The sequence below is a fragment of the Felis catus genome, chromosome A2 (assembly GCF_018350175.1).
Source record: "Felis catus isolate Fca126 chromosome A2, F.catus_Fca126_mat1.0, whole genome shotgun sequence".
NCBI classification, from domain to species: Eukaryota; Metazoa; Chordata; class Mammalia; order Carnivora; family Felidae; genus Felis; species Felis catus.
Window position 1 is genome coordinate 81,482,266 of NC_058369.1, and position 16,769 is coordinate 81,499,034.

General features: G+C 44.0%; 1 protein-coding gene across 1 annotated transcript in view; it reads left to right on the forward strand.

The window, feature by feature from the left end:
- Positions 1 to 2,804: 2,804 nt before the first annotated feature.
- Positions 2,805 to 16,769, forward strand: part of NAPEPLD (N-acyl phosphatidylethanolamine phospholipase D) — a 79,826-nt gene continuing 65,861 nt past the window's right edge. Inside the window, exon 1 of the mRNA XM_045052298.1 lies at positions 2,805 to 2,961. The gene's annotated coding sequence lies outside the window, so the exon portion shown is untranslated. The remainder of the gene's footprint in view (positions 2,962 to 16,769) is intronic.

The following is a 16,769-nucleotide window of genomic DNA, read 5'->3' on the forward strand; positions in this document are numbered from 1 at the left end:
ACTTCAATGAAGATGAAATACAAATGGCAAAAAAGCACATGAAAAGATCAACATCATTAGCCATGGAAGAAAGGTAATTAAAATCATGACATATCACTACACATGTAGCAGAAAGGCTGAAGTAAAAACTAGCATAACACTATATGTTGGTGAGGATGCAGAGAAACAAGATTTCTCATACATTGTGGATGGAAATGTAAAATTCAAGAGTGGTACAGTCACTATGGAAAATAGCTCAGCAGGTTGTTTTTTTTCCAAATAAAATTAAATATATGCTTACCCTACAACCCAGCAATTGCAATCTTGGGCATTTATCTCAGGGAGATGAAAACAACCACATGGTTATTGATAGCAGTTTTATTCGTGATAGCCCCAAACTGGAAACAACCTAGATTTCCTTCAACAGATAAATGGTCAAACAATTAAATGGTTAAACAGAAGTACATCCATACTGTGGAATATTACTCAGTACTAAAAAGAAATGAACTCTTAATAAATGTAATGACATGCACAGACGTCAAAAGAATTATGCCAGTCTTAAAAGTTCCATACTATTTTATTCCATTTATATACGTTCTTCTTTTGTAATGTTTATTTATTTTGAGAGACGGCAAGCGTGAGATGGGGGAGGGGTAGAGAGAGAGAGAGGAGAGACTCTCAGTCGGCGGAGAGAGTATCTAAATCAGGCTCAGTGCTGAGGGCGGACTCAGGGTTCGATCTCACAAACCATGAGATCATGACCTGAGCCAAAATCAAGAGTCGGACGCTCAAATGACTGAGCCACCCAGACGCTCCTGATCTCTTACAACTGAATGTGAATCTACAATCACCTCAAAATAAAAGTGTGAATTAAAAAAAAAAGTGAAATTATATTTCCAAAAGAATTTTTTTTTTATTATGAGAGAGGAACAGTGTGGGAAGAGTACTGCTTTCTGTTTATTGATCATCATGTATCACAGTCACACACATGTGTGTGCACACACATGCACACACACCGGTCACAGATTCTTATACAAATTGAAATGGGAAGAGAAATTCAGAATTGTTCATTTGGCCATAACTAATAAAGTAATAAAAGGAACTGCAAATGAATTGGAGCAAAAAAAAAAAAAATCTTGGCATGTTTCACGAAGTTTCCTGATCTGGCCTTTTCTACAATGGCCCCCTGGTGACGAAGGAGCGATTAGTGTGCTATGAGATGTGTAATGTGACAATTTGAGTGGCTCCCTGCATCTGGCTGTGGGGCTGGCAGCCTTTGTGCCCAGTCTGGACTCATTGAAGTGTTTCAGTTTTATTTCTTTTTGTCTCTTGCCTCTTAATGAGGCTGTACTGAGTGAGAAGTAGGCCCTGAGTTGAATATATAATCGCCATGGGAATTGAGGCCACAATCGGTCCCTGGGAATGTGGCTCATAGCCCCCACATGTCTATTGTCAAAGTCCTTTTCTATGTTCTGAATGTTTCTGAGTTTGAGTGAGCGTGTGTATGTGTGCCTGTGCATGTAATGCTTATAGGTTAGCTGATTTGTCCTTGAGGGCAGAAGCAGAAGAAAATGTAGGGCACTGTACACAAGCAACTTTACATCCTTCAAACTTCTGGTTAGTGCTTATTAGCTAGGAATCAATGATAATCAAATAGAGGAGAAGAAAAGTAGTTTCTGAAAAATCTGAACTCCCACTTACCCCCATGCAGCCCACCATATCTCTAAGTCCAGCAGTTCTGACACTAGCAAGATCTGATTTTCTGTCTTCTTCTCCTTAATTTCCTCTTGACCTAGAGGACCCCAAATTGTGAGGATTTTTCCGCACCCATGGGTCTTTCTAGGATCCTTAAAATCATTAATTTGCCTCTGCATTTTGTTCTTCTCTTTGTCCCCCCCTCCTGTGCTCCTTGATTCATACCAGATTGATGTATACTGAACGTTTCTGCCCCTGGTTTCTATTCATTCCACAAACCTTCCTGAAGACTCTGTGTTTCCCTTAGTGGAGACCAATGGTAACTTCTAGACAAATGTTTTCTCTAGATGTCTCCAGTGGTACCCTTAGGTTAGACTTACACTCGTTAAATCTTTAAGAGAAGAGTCCAAGGGGGTTGGTAAAGAGGGGAAGAGAAAGGTAGAGTCTAGATTCGAATTTAATGTGGGAAGAGATTCAATAATGATCTCAAAACAAATTTGCAAGAATACCAAATATCAAAATCACCTTGGTCCCAAGATGCTCTTCTTCAGATATTGGTATAAGATTCTTACAAAAGTAGACTGACCCTATTTACATTTACTCGGTTTTCTGGTATCTGAGAAAAGCACGGATTCAGAAGTTTAGGGATGATGATTTCCCAGTTAACTTAGATTTCCAGGAAGAGAATATAGTCATGTCAGTTTGATGACCTATCTACCTGAATCTCCTGTATGCACCCCTCCCTTCTTACCCCTGGCTGATTTCCGCAAATTTGGGTAGAGATCCTGAAGTAGAAATGTAATGATAAAGGTAGTTTTAAAAATTCCTACAAATCCATAAGCTGCAGTTAAACTTAACTGATCTTCTGTAATTGATCTCTTTTTAGTTTCAGTTTGTGGTAGGTGGAATTCTAAGATGACCCCCTAACGACCCGGGCCCCGGTGTAATCCCTTCCCCATGGAATCTCATTCCTGTGATTAGGTTTTCTCAAATGGCCTCAGTGAAGGGATCTTTCATGTGGAATTAAGTACCTGGTCAGTTGAGCTTAAGTTCATCAAATAGTCCTGAGAGGACTTTACTTAGTCAGGTGAGCCCTTTAAAAGGGTCTAGAAGTCAGAGATTCTCTGGCAGGTTCTGAAGCAGCAAGCCGCCAGAAGGTCTATAGTCTCAAGGAGATGAAGTCTTCCAACAACTGTGGGGTCTTGGAAGAAGCTCCTGAACCTCACGATGAAACCCCAGCCTTGACTGTGGAGACAGCCTTGTGAGACCCTGGAGTAGAGAGCTCAGGTAAGCCAGCTCAGGTTCCTCACCCACGGAAGTCGAGATAACATATGCATGATGTAAGCATTGCGCTTGTGTGTTTTGCAGCAGTATTAAATGAACATGCCATTTAATCTCCAGAGGTTGGGCTGGCTGCTCAGAGTGGCTGTTTTGTTCTCTTCCATCACTGTCAGTTTTTTTTAGGTATGCCTTGCCAACTAACACAAATGGGAAAAAAAAAAAAGTACCCTTAACACCAGGCCCTAAGTCTATATTTTGCACATTACAAACAAAAAGAGGGGAAATAGCATAACTAAAAATTCTTACCTCTATCTCCAGTCAAGATATAAAACTTTAGGGACACCTGGGTGGATTAAGCATTCAACTTCAGCTCCGGTCATGATCTCACAGTTTGTGGGTTCGATCCCTGCACTGGGGTCTGTGCTGACAACTCAGAGCCTAGAGCCTACTTCAGATTCTGTCTTCCTCTTTCTCTGACCTCCCTTGTTCGCACTCTGTCTCTTTCTCTCTCAAAGATAAACATTCAAACACATTAAAAAAAAAGAAAGGAGGGGCGCCTGGGTGGCTCAGTCGGTTAGGCGGCCGACTTCGGCTCAGGTCATGATCTCGCGGTCTGTGAGTTCAAGCCCCGTGTCGGGCTCTGTGCTGACAGCTCAGAGCCCGGAGCCTGTTTCAGATTCTATGTCTCCCTCTCTCTGACCCTCCCCCATTCATGCTTTGTCTCTCTCTGTCTCAAAAATAAAATAAACGTTAAAAAAAAAATTTAAAACAAAAGATGTAAAACTTTGCCCATCACAGGCCATTCATTACCAGATTCTGTTGATTCTACCTCCAAAATCTATGCCGAGCCCATCTTTTTCTTTCAGTCCCCATTCCACCCTCCTCTACACCACCATCACTGCAGCCCAGACAGCTACCATCTGGCCTCCATGTGGGTCCCAGCATCTTCCCTTTCCTTCTTCTACACACTCTCTGCCAGGCCCAAGTGATAATAAAATATGGGCGAGGATTGTGTCCCTTCGCTTCTTAAAATGCTTCGGTAGTTTCCTGTTGTCTTTAGGACAAAATCCAAAAGGATCTAGACTCTCCCCAAGTAATATTGATCGACTTTTCCTCACAATTCTCCCAGCCCTGTTGATCTTTTCCTTCATGCACACATGGTCGGTGGAACCTGGAATCCCTTATTTGGCTAACTCGTACGCCTCTATTAATTCTTAGCTTAGAAGGGACTTCAGAGAAGCCTCCCCAGACACTCTGTAGCAAAGGCTATTGATGCTCTATTTACATCACCTGCACCCAAGTAGTGCACCCATCCCTTAGCCTCTGCAGGTGTGGCTGCTGCTAACTGCTCACACCTGCCCCCGCTCCAGAGCACTGCATTCAGCCGAGGAGCACTGCCCTGCTGAAAGATGCCTGGGCGGTTATTCTGTCCCCAGAGAGCAACCTTCACTAACCATCAGCTGATGTGGGGTAAGAACATTCAGCCCCCTTGCCTGTGAGTGGGACAAATTTGGCCCTGCAGTTAATGCTCCAGAGCTCTCGGCGAGACCAGACTGCGGCTAGTTCTCCTGAAACCCCAAATTTCCCAGATTTCCCCCTCTCCCTGTTTCAGTCCCTTACAGGTTTGTCCTGAGCGCACCCCCTCAATGAAGGATTTGTGCAAGCATCCTTTCTTTAGGCTCTGCCTCCAGAGAACCTGCACTAGGACGCCCACAATAGAAATGACCTTCCCCATTACTGCCGCACATAGACCCTCTTTGCCTTCATTGCACGATAGCAATTTTATATTTGTGGGTTTATTTATTTTGTTTCCCTATTAGCCATGAGCTCTGTGAGGGTGGGGACCATGCCTGTTTCATCCACCCTGTATCCCCAGCAGTTAGTACTTTGTCCTGTACCATGGTTGGGGGCGGGGTGCTAATAAGTTGCTGAATGGATGAACAAATGTGTGACTTCGGCGTCCTTCTCTCAAGATAAGCACAGCTGGCAGTGGATGTAATGCTTACATTGTGTCTTGGACCGTGACTTGCAAGTTGTGTGGGGCTCCTTTACATGTTTTTAAGTGGAAGCGTTTGGAAAACCAGTCTCCATTAACTTAGATTCTTCCTCATGTGAAGAATGAGTAGGAGGAGGGAAAAAAGGAGAAAATAGTTTGGTCAAGTGGTGGTGTTTCCTTATTCACCTCAGAGTATTGAGACACTGAGGTTTGGGGCAAGAGCCACTCGCTCGGGGCACAAAACAAGTGAAAGTCTTAATTATGAACTGAATCGAAGGCTCTAACACCTGTGTTTCTTTCCTCCTACTTATTTCCTTTCCCTCTCAAGCTACTGATTAAATCATCTTGCACTACACAGAAGTAAAAGGTTTGCTCAACTTCTTTGCTTGAGTCAATGTCAAAACTAAGTATAAGCCTTAGAATGTGTTAGTCTTTTGAAATACCATCAGTCCACCTATTTTATTGGAAATCTATGATGTGTTGAACATTGATCTCACCATGACTAAAAAGGAGATTAACTGGAGATTTTGTTTCATTGTTTTTGATTGTTACTGAATGCCGAGTAAGGCAGGGCCCAGGAGCTCCATTAAGCTGTTTTGTGTCTGGGACAGTCATCAGTGGATTTTTATTAATGACAAACTTATTTCCTGCTTTATTTTTCTTTCTTTTATGTTTTAAGTTTATTTATTTTGAGACAGCAAGAGAACATGAGCTGGGGAGGGGCAGAGAGAGAGGGGAGAGAGAATCCCAAGCAGGCTCCTTGCTGGCATGCAGAGCCCTATGTAGGGCTCCATGTCACAAACTGTGAGATCAGGACCTGAGCAGAGATCAAGAGTTGGATGCTCAACCGACTGAGCCACCCAGATGCCCCTCATTGAAGCACATTCACATACACTATTTCAGTTTCTTCTTGCAACATACCTGTGTATTAGCGAGATAGTATAAATACCCCCATTTCCTGGATGTGGAATCCAGATTGCTAAGTGTTTGCCCAAGCTCATATACGTAGTGAGGAAGAGATCTGTGACAAGAAACTAAAGCTGTAAACTTATTTTTTTTTCAATGTTTATTTATTGTGAGAGCAAGCATAAGAAGGGGAGGGGCAGAGGGGCGCCTGGGTGGCGCAGTCGGTTAAGCGTCCGACTTCAGCCAGGTCACGATCTCGCGGTCCGTGAGTTCGAGCCCCACGTCAGGCTCTGGGCTGATGGCTCAGAGCCTGGAGCCTGTTTCCGATTCTGTGTCTCCCTCTCTCTCTGCCACTCCCCCGTTCATGCTCTGTCTCTCTCTGTCCCAAAAATAAATAAATGTTGGAAAAAGAAAAATTAAAAAAAAAATAAAATAAAAAAGGGGAGGGGCAGAGAGAGGGAGAGAGAGAGAGAGAGAGAGAGAGAGAGAGAGAGAGAGAGAGAGAATCCCAAGTAGGCTCCATGCTATCAGTGAACCATGAGATCATGACCTGAGCCAAAATCAAGATCAAATAAATGCTTAACTGATTGAGCTGCTCAGATGTCCCTACAGCTTTAATCTCAGGGATCCTCTACTTCTACGTGGACTGGGTAGAGGGTGGGAGGTTTGCTCTGGGGCCAGATGGTCCTTCCTCCAGCAACTGCTGAGTTGGTCAGGTTTGGTGGCACAGGAGCTGTGGGTTGGATGAGAGCTGTGGTTCTCACCCTGTGCCCCTCAGAAAAGTAGTGTGGTGTTAACAAGGCGAGCTGCCCCTGACATCAATGTGTCTTTGCTGATCCTGATAGTAAGCTACTTGATAGAATGTTCTCCGTTTCCAGTTTTCTCCAGGAACTCTCTTCTGAAATCTGTCAAAATGCATGAACCAACAGCAAGCACAGATGATAGTTTAATAGCAAAAAAAAAAAAAAAAAAAAAAAAAAAAATGTTCTTAGGCAATGGTCTCCTGTTGATTTGTATCAAATCCTTGGATCTCGGGGCGCCTGGGTGGCACAGTCGGTTAAGCGTCCGACTTCAGCCAGGTCACGATCTCGCGGTCGGTGAGTTCGAGCCCCGCGTCGGGCTCTGGGCTGATGGCTCAGAGCCTGGAGCCTGTTTCCGATTCTGTGTCTCTCTCTCTCTCTGCCCCTCCCCCGTTCATGCTCTGTCTCTCTCTGTCCCAAAAATAAATAAACGTTGAAAAAAAAAAATCAAATCCTTGGATCTCCTGCTGGCCCAGATTTATATTCAGCTGATGGGATTAGATGTACGAGTGTTTGAAGGACTACAACTTGATCCTCTCCATTTCCCTCAAACTCCCCCTTAGCCCCAGAGTTTACAGTGACTTTTCATCTTGAGCAGGAAATCCCACCTTGATAGCAGGGGCCACAGGGCTCCCACCACTGTCCCCTCTCCTGTCCCCTCTCCTGTGCCTTCCCACTTCACTTTTTTGGGTCTTCACTTTCTTTAGTCCTGCAGTACATGGATTTGCACAGTCCATGGCACACAGCCCATGGCGCACAGCCCACCTCAGACCTCTGTCTTTGCTTAAACCGTCCCTGCTGCCTCAGTCCTTCCTCTCCAATCTGTGCCCTTCCTTCAAGGTGAAGTTCGGGGCTCAGGCTGGGCTACAGACCCCTCTGGGCTCTGTACACCCTGTGCTGCTACCTACCGTATTATGCTGAGTTAAAAAATTTTTTTGATGTCAGCAGTGTTTTTCCTTGCTTCCTTTTTATTTTTTTTAAATTTTATTTTAGAGACTGAATACATGAATGCATGGGGGAGAGGGGCAGAGGGAGAGAGAGGATCTTTTTTTTTATTTTTACTTTTATTCATTTTTAAATTTATATCCAAATTAGTTAGCATATAGTGCAACAATGATTTCAGGAGTAGATTCTTAGTGCCCTTACCCATTTAGCCCATCCCCCCTCCCACAACCCCTCCAGTAACCCTGTTTGTTCTCCATATTTATGAGTCTCTTCTGTTTTGTCCCCCTCCCTGTTTTTATATTATTTTTGTTTCCCTTCCCTTATGTTCATCTGTTTTGTCTCTTAAAGTCCTCATATGAGTGAAGTCATGATTTTTGTCTTTCTCTAATTTCACTTAGCATAACACCCTCCAGTTCCACCCACGTAGTTGCAAATGGCAAGGTTTCATTCTTTTTGCCGAGTAATACTCCATTGTATATATGCACCACATCTTCTTTATCCATTCATCCATCGAGGGACATTTGGGCTCTTTCCATACTTTGGCTCTTGTTGATAGTGCTGCTATAAACATGGGGGTGCATGTGTCCCTTCGAAACAGCACACCTGTATCCCTTGGATAAATACCTAATAGTGTAATTGCTGGGTCGTGGGGTAGTTCTATTTTTAGTGTTCTGAGGAAACTCCATACTGTTTTCCACAGTGCCTGCACCAGCTTGCCTTCCCACTAAGTTAAAATTTTTAATTTTCATTCGTTTTATTTTTTAATTTGCAATACATACATGTGGTCCAAAATTCTAAAGAAAGTAAATCCTATGCCTCCTCTTTACCCTGTCCCCTGGCCACACCTCTCCTTTCTACAGAGGCCACCTAAGGCCTTTGAGAACTTGACCAGTATACGAAAACAAACATATATACTGATCTTCTTTCTCTCTTTCTTCCTCCCTTCTTTCTTGCACAAATCTCAGCATATTATATACAACTTTGAGCTCCTGTATTGTTTTTAATACTTATTTATGATCTTCTACAGAGGCCACCTATGGCCTTTGAGAATTTGACCAATATATGAAAAAAAACATATATACTGATCTTTCTCTCTTTCCCCCTCTTTCTTGCACAAATCTCAGCATATTATATACAACTTTGAGCTCCTGTGTTTTTTTTAATACTTATTTATGAATGAACTAATGATTTTACTTTTTAAGTAATCTCTACACCCAATGTAAGGCTTGAACTTACAACCCTGAGATAAAGAGTCTCCTGCTTTAACAACTGAGACAGTCAGGTGCCCCTTCAGCTCCCATGTTTTTTAAACAGCTTAGCTCCGTGATTGTCCTATAGCACTATATAAATATATTCATTTTAAGTGTACAAGTACAGGGGCACCTGAGTGGTTCAGTCCGTTGAGTGTCTGACTTGAGATTTTTGGCCCAGGTCCTGATATTGGGGTTTGTGGGATCATGCCCCCTTGTCAGGCTCTGTGCTGACTTAAGTAAGGAGCCTGCTTGGGATTCTCTCTGCCTCTCTCTCTGCCTTTCCACCCCCCTCAAAATAAATAAATTTAGGGGTGCCTAGATGGCTCAGTCAGTTAGGCATCTGACTTCAGCTCCGGTCATGATCTCGGGGTTCTTGAATTCAAGCCCTGCGTTAGGCTCTGTGGTGACAGCTCAGAGCCCGGAGCCTGCTTCAGATTCTGTGTCTCCCTCTCTCTGCCCCTCTCTCGCTCACACTCTGTCTCTCGCTGTCTCAAAAATAAACACTAAAATAAATTAATTAAATAATAAACTAAAATAAATCTACAACGACAGAGGATTCCACTGAATGGATATCCCACCTATTTAACTCCTCCCTAACTGATGGAAGATTTATTTCTACTTTCGTGCTGTTGGAAACAAGCCTACGGTAGATGACTGCAAGTAAACATCCATTTTTATGTATCATGCTACACAAGCATTATCTCCTTGCCAGTCTGTCCTAGCTTAGGCTCCAGGTTCTTCTGGGACAGGGATTAATACTCTATGCATTTCTGAATTTACCTGCTTTTAGCAGGGCCTAGCACGTGGTAGGCATGCAGTTACAGTTGGTCAGACTGAAGGTACTGTACTAGGAATAAGCTGGTCTATGTATGCTTTGCCACCTGCACAGGTCTAAGGACCACTAGACATGCAGGCCTTTAAGGGTCTGTTGGGTTAGTCTCTTTGTTCTCGTGCTCCCCTCTTCCATTCTCCATCCCTGTCTACCCTGATCTGTTTACCTGGGAGCTGAGCCTTAGCAACAGCATCCCTGCCACTGGCTTCCCATGGGGTTCATCCAGCAGGAGGTACTGCCAAGGGGGTAGAGAGTGGGAGAAAGGGAAGATGGAGGTCCTTTCCTGCTCAGCACCTACGGTTCCAGCAGTGGCTGTGTCTTCCTCCAGAGGCGGGGGAGGGGGGATGGTGGTGGGCTACAGCTCCCTCCATGGCTCCATCTCTCCCAGCACCCACAACTATCTACTGCTCTCTCCCTTCAAGGCCAGGGTAGTAAGAGCCCCACCATGAACCCCGGGTGCTTCCTCCTCCCTTTTTGGATCCCTTAACCCTGCCCACATCCCTCTAAATCGTCTTGCCATGACATGATCTTCAGGTACATCCTGTGCATGGGAACGCTGTTTTCTGCCAGTACCTTCACCGAGAAAGGGCCCCTTCTGAACTTGAGATTTAACCATTCTAAGCCTTGATGGAGAATTTTCCAACTGCTTTTTGAAATAAAATAAAATGAGCTGGCTACACAGGCAGTCAAACCATAACTGATCCCCTAAAGCTTCATAACAATTGTAATAAAGAAGGGTTGAAAAGACAAAAGCAGGCACACACACACACAAACACACACAACTCCCTTGTTCTGTGATTCCTTGGCCAGCATCAGCATTGTGATTCAGCCTTGGAATGTTTGATAAAAATATGCACAGGGTTTAAAGAATGTTTCAATGGCTTCTGCCTAGAGGTTCTTTTCACTTATTGAAGCAGCAGATAGGAACTGAAAAAAATAGAGCAAGCAAATAAGACCAGCAAGATTTTGTGTGAATTAAGCAGTCTTCTGCATTATACATTCCTTATAATGTATATAAATAGTGTTTTCAACGTGTGCATTTCTTGAATAGCTGTTCATTAGTGGCTATGAATTGCGTTTTTTAGATCTATGGGTTGGCCTCCAACCAATTAAGTTGAAAATAGGGTTTTTTTCCCCATGATTAATCACTGCCTGAAGAATCTTCAGGGCATTGAGATTGATTCTTTGCACTTGGAGTTGTACGGATATCTGGTTTCAAGCAAAACATAATGGCTGCAGATTGCAGCGTTGCTCGTTAGCAAAGCTCATGCTTTTGAAATTGGTGATTAGGATTTTCCTTCAGGGAGAATCAGGCTGCACAGTCTTCACACACAGATTTTGCTTGCAGACATTAGCTACCAAGCGTTTGAAGAGACCCACAAAAAGTCGGCCTGTCATTTTGTCTCTGGGCAGCCTGCTTCTAAGCTAGCTGGAACTTTCTCAGGCATAAAAAATTAGTTTGAATGACGCATGAAATCCTTTCCTAACCTGAAAAATAAAGGGATGAGGGGAATGACAAAATGACTCATTTATTTGCTTCAAATAAATGAAAATTCCTTTGGGAAAAACAGGCTATGCACGTGTGCATTTGCACATACATACATAGGGAGTACAGGTGCTTGGTCATCAACTCTATGTAGAGACTTTTCCTTTAAAGCTAGTAGTCACATGGGATTATGTTTAATATGTTTGTTTTTAGACTATTTTCTTGTGCTTATCTCACATCAAATCTTATATGTATATTCTTAGTGTTTTCATTTAGAATAGCATTTACATAGCAACAATTTAATGCCTTTAATTTTAATCAGATGGGGACACAATTCATGCATTATACTGATATACTCCTTCCTGGTTGACTAGAGACAGGACATTTTCCTAGAAAAATATGCCAATATTATGGTTTTAAACCTCACCTGGTCACTTGGTCATCTTCTATATTGGTGTTTTGGGGCCCCTAACACTTAAGTATGTTGAGCTTTATCGGGTGCCTATGACCAACTTGCTGCCTATGGTAATATGGGAATATGGTTGTGTTTCTATGGAGAACTAGGCCAGGTTATTGTTATTGTAAAACTGATATTTTTATATGCACAACTAAGAGTTACTCAGTTCATGTGGGAGTTGGCCATTTCCCACAAAATGTTAGTCCCTACAATGAGGTGGTGAGCAGCTAATTCGATCACAGCCAGTTTTACGGATGTGGAAATTGAGGCTCTGAGAAGATCACATAGCTTGTAAGAAATCAAGATGAGATGCTAAAAAGAACCCAGAGCTCTGACCAAATTCTGTACTTTATGGACCACCCCCATCCTAAGTCTTCACTTTCATGAGCTGTCTAAGGAATTTCTCCAAACAAGCTCAGTCTTGACTGTTATGGTGACGAAGGCATCTCTTTATTTAAAATAATGAAGAAAAACTTGTTGAGGGAGATTCTCCATAAGCTATCTTTCTGCTTCTGCATTAGAAGTTCGGTATAGAGGGGCGCCTGGGTGGCTCAGTCAGTTGAGTGTCTGACTTCAGCTTAGGTCATGATCTCATGGTTCATGAGTTCGAGCCCTGCAACAGGCTCACTGCTTTCGGCGCGGAGCCTGCTTCGGATCCTCTGGCCTCCTCTCTTTCTGCCCCGCCCCTGCTTGTTCATATTCTCTCTCTCAAAAATGAATAAACATTCATATATTAAAAAATCAGCATGGAAGTGGGAATGAATAGCCTTTAGTAGCATAGCACAAGTTACTTGACATGCTAGTCCTCAAGAAAAACCAATGTTATTTAAATCACGGACATTTTCAACAACCTCTAAGTGGTCTTTACTAAGTATATGCCCCACTATCTCCCTTCCTTGAATTATGTTAATACAAGAATCTTCTGAGGAAGATAACATTGGCCTCGTTTTATAGATGCATGTAAACCGATGTCACTGGGTAAAGGTAAGAAAACCCAGTCTTTGTGACGAGTCCTCTTAGTGAGGACTTGCAGAAGTCTGAGAGCGGCAGAGGGCAAGAGAAATGTCAAGATAGCAGTCAGGACTCCAGAAGGAAGAACTAGAATAGTTTTTCTCAGTACTGATTAGAACCAGCAGCAAAACCCCCTGATGGTGAAATGGTCAGTTTGCAGTCTGTGACTTAACTCTGCTGGCTGAATCCAAGCCATCAGGAAGCCCATTAGCATATGGACTATTTGTGGATATGGCTCTAAAACCCCGTAACACCACCATTCCTTGAGGCTCCATCCCACAGAGCTGAAGCCCTCTCCGTGGAATCGGTTTTCTGTTCTTTGTAGGAATAGTAAAAATCAGCTTAGTGCTCACTGTTTACTACTGTTTTTCCCCTTAATGCTGTCGTTAACTTAGCCCGTTAATTACCCAGATTCCTTTTTGTAATTTTTTTAGGTTTATTTTTATTTTTGACACAGAGAGAGAGAGAGAGAGAGCGCTAGGGAGGGGCAGAGAGAGAGGGAGACACAGAATCCGAAGCAGGCTCCAGGCTCTGAGCTGTCAGCACAGAGCCTGATGCGGGGCTTGAACTCACGAACCATGAGATCATGACCTGGGCCAAAGTAACTGACTGAGCCACCTGGACAACTTACTTTAAAAAACAGCAACTAGTAAACTTTCCAGTCACATTTTTGTTTTTAGTCAATCACTTATTTAAAAAAAATTTTTTTTTACTGTTTATTTTTTGAGAGAGAGAGAGATGAACAGAGAGAGGGAGACAGAAGATTGGAAGTGGGCTCCACACTGACAGTGGAAAGCTCAATGTGGGGCTTGAACTCAAGAACTGTGAGATCATAACCTGGGCCAAAGTGAGATACTCAACCAACTGAGCCACCCAGGTGCCCCTGTTTTTTTGTTGTTTTTTTTTTGTTGTTGTTGTTAAGTGATCTCTGTACCCAACATGGGACTCAAAGTCCCGACCCTGGGATCAAGAGTCTCATGCTCTACCGACTGAACCAGCCAAGCACCCCTCACTTACTCATTTTTTGCATGTCTACTGTATGCCGGGGGCTTTGCTAGATCCCCTTGGGATCCCTTGTTGACATGGAGCCTGTTTTCATGGAGTTCACACTCCAGTCAGGGAGACACATATTCTCAAGTGGCCAAGCACACAAATGTAAAACTGGAATTGTGTCACGTGCTGGGAAGGAGAGGTGGACAGTGCCTTAAGTCCCCGCTGAATGGAAACTTGGCATATTCAGGTGGGTCAGGAAAGTCTCCTCTGAGGAATGGGCCTCTGAGCCCAGGAAGGAGAAGCAGCCTGTGGACTGTGATGTCGGCTAAGGTCATAACATAGGCTGTGTTGGAAGCGAGAAGGACTAGGAGTCCGAGGGAGCCACAGCAGCCAGTATGAGGCTCACAGGGTCTAGTGGGCCAGGTAAGGAGCTTGTCATTGTAAGAGATAGCAGGCCCGAATTTGTGTTTTTACAAAACACAAATGTATGTTTGTGCTCTATGTATAAAGTGGATGGGAGCATGTCAGAGTGGGTGCTGGTAGACCAGCAAGGTGACTATCACACTAGTCCACGGAAGGGCTAATTGTGTTCAGACGAGGCTAATTTTAAACTGGGAGCTGGAAAGCTTGTCTCGGGGGGTCTCCTACCCCAGCTTGTTTGGGCACTGTTCTCTGTGTTCCTTTATTTCTCTCTTCTCCCAGACTTTTCCCCCAGGTCACTCCCAGCACAATAGATCGAATGCATTAAGGAATAAAGGAATGGACACAAGTTTAGCTATGGTGTCATTCCGCCTATAACAGAACATGTTAAACTGTGGAGCAGCGCCATATGAACAGAACTAGTACAGGTTACCAGTGTTGATGGCTTTGTATTTGATATTGCTCCTGTTCCGTAAATCACCAGATAATACATTTTCTGATGAATTACAAAATTCGTTTCTTGAGATGTACCCTGTTAAAATGGTCCTCTGAGTCCTAGGAATATTAGTAGCCCCTCTTTCTCCTTTGTGTGTGTATTGGGTAGGACACATGGTCCAGACAAGTTGCCTGGTTTGAAACTGCTTTTGTTTACCTCACAAGCATCCCTCACAGGGCTGTTAGGAGAATTAAATAGGCTAATATGCACTAAAGCTCTTAGTATAGAGTCTGGTACGTAAGAAGTGCTCAGTCATTTCTATTTTCTCCTCCAAACATTGTTTCCTATAAACACCTGAGTTCTCTTTAAGCCACAAGTATTAAAGTGTACAAATGTTAGCAGTGCGTATCTTTTTTTAAAAATTTATTTTTATTTTTTTAATTTTTTTTTCAACGTTTATTTATTTTTGGGACAGAGAGAGACAGAGCATGAACCGGGGAGGGGCAGAGAGAGAGGGAGACACAGAATCGGAAACAGGCTCCAGGCTCCGAGCCATCAGCCCAGAGCCTGACGCAGGGCTCGAACTCACGGACCGCGAGATCGTGACCTGGCTGAAGTCGGACGCTTAACTGACTGCGCCACCCAGGCGCCCCTAAAAAATTTTTTTTAATGTTTATTTTTGACAGAGACAGAGACAGAGGCAAGTGGGTTAGGGGCAGAGAGAGAGGGAGACACAGAAGCAGAAGCAGGCTCCAGGCTCTGAGCTGTCAGCACAGAGCCCGACGTGGGGCTCAAACTCACGAGCTGTGAGATCATGACCTGAGATGAAGTTGGACGCTCAACCGACTGAGCCACCCAGGTGCCCCTAGCAGTGCGTATTTCTTGATGCTGGTATAGATGATGATTTTATCTGCTTCTTTATGCCTCACTGTATTTTTCTCAGTTTCTAAAGTGAACATGAATTATTTTTATCATAAAATATTTTTTCTCGGGGTGCCTTGATTTTTGGCTCAGGTCATGATCCCAGGGTCGTGGGATGAAGTCCCACATTGGGCTCTGTACTGAGTGTGGAGCCTGCTTGGGATTCTCCCTCCCTCCCTCTCTCTTTCTCTCTCTCTCTCCCCCTCTGCCCCTCTGCCCCTCTCCCCTGCCTATGCTCTCTTAAAACAACATCAACAACAAAAAACTTTCTTGTCTTCCTTGTAACTTACATTATTGCCAATGGCAGTTAGAAAATTTAGAGACACCATTCTTTATAACGACACACAGTGCTGGAAGCCTCCCCAGATGCCTTATCAGGAAGAGAGGGTGACCAAATCCAGTGATTTGCTGGGTCAGCCCCGGGCACACCTCTGGGGCAGTGTTGACAAAACAGCACCAGCCATGCCCGCTTATTACTTTTCAGCTCCTAATATAGTCAACAACCAACTGACAGCTGTGTGGTGTTTTGTTTTGTTTTGTTTCTAAAGAATTTGTGCTATTACAACACTAATCTACCATCTAAACTGAAGCTGTCTTCAGTGAACTGATTAATGTGAAGAGTAGCCACTCTCCAGCTCTTTGAAACATGAACATTTGAGATGAACTCAGAGCTCCACAGAAGTGGTAACTTGCCAGCATCCTAACATCTGCAGGCTCCATACCATTTGCAAGGACAAAAGGTCGAAGGCTAACTAGATCTGATATACTCCACACGAACCCTCAGTTAAAGGCTTTGATATAATAGTTTCACTGTCCTGGTGTATCTACCACTATGAATAGGCTGGAGGAATGAACCGCATTCAGGAGGTAGGCCCGATAACTGGGCTGGGCCATCCATGAGTTGCAAGAACATATGTTGGGTGAAAGGAGGATCTGGAAGGCAGGACACGCTATCCAGGCCAGATGAAGGAAGGTCGAGCTGCAAGTAAGATGTTGGACTATCCCAAGGCCTGGGAGTCACAACAGGTGGTACTTGCAAATCCAGGCGGTGGGGAGGCTTGTTAGCTGGTGGTAGGACCACATCATGGGAGCAGCCCGGTGAGCAGTGCTCTTGTCTTTGATCCTCCCTGTGGAGGAGGGGCTGTGGGGGCTGGGAGTCTGACAGGAGGGTTCCCAAGAGACAGACTTGGTACTGGGTGGAGCACCAAAGCTCAGGCCTACAGGAGCAGGGCATGCGTCTACATCGCAAAGTAGAAGGGGTGAGGGGGTGTGGGCAGGAAAACTAGCTCCTGGAAAGGGTTGACATCGAGGTCTGGATTGGTATAAACACTGGCCCAGAGTTGAGCCGTTTGGTGGGA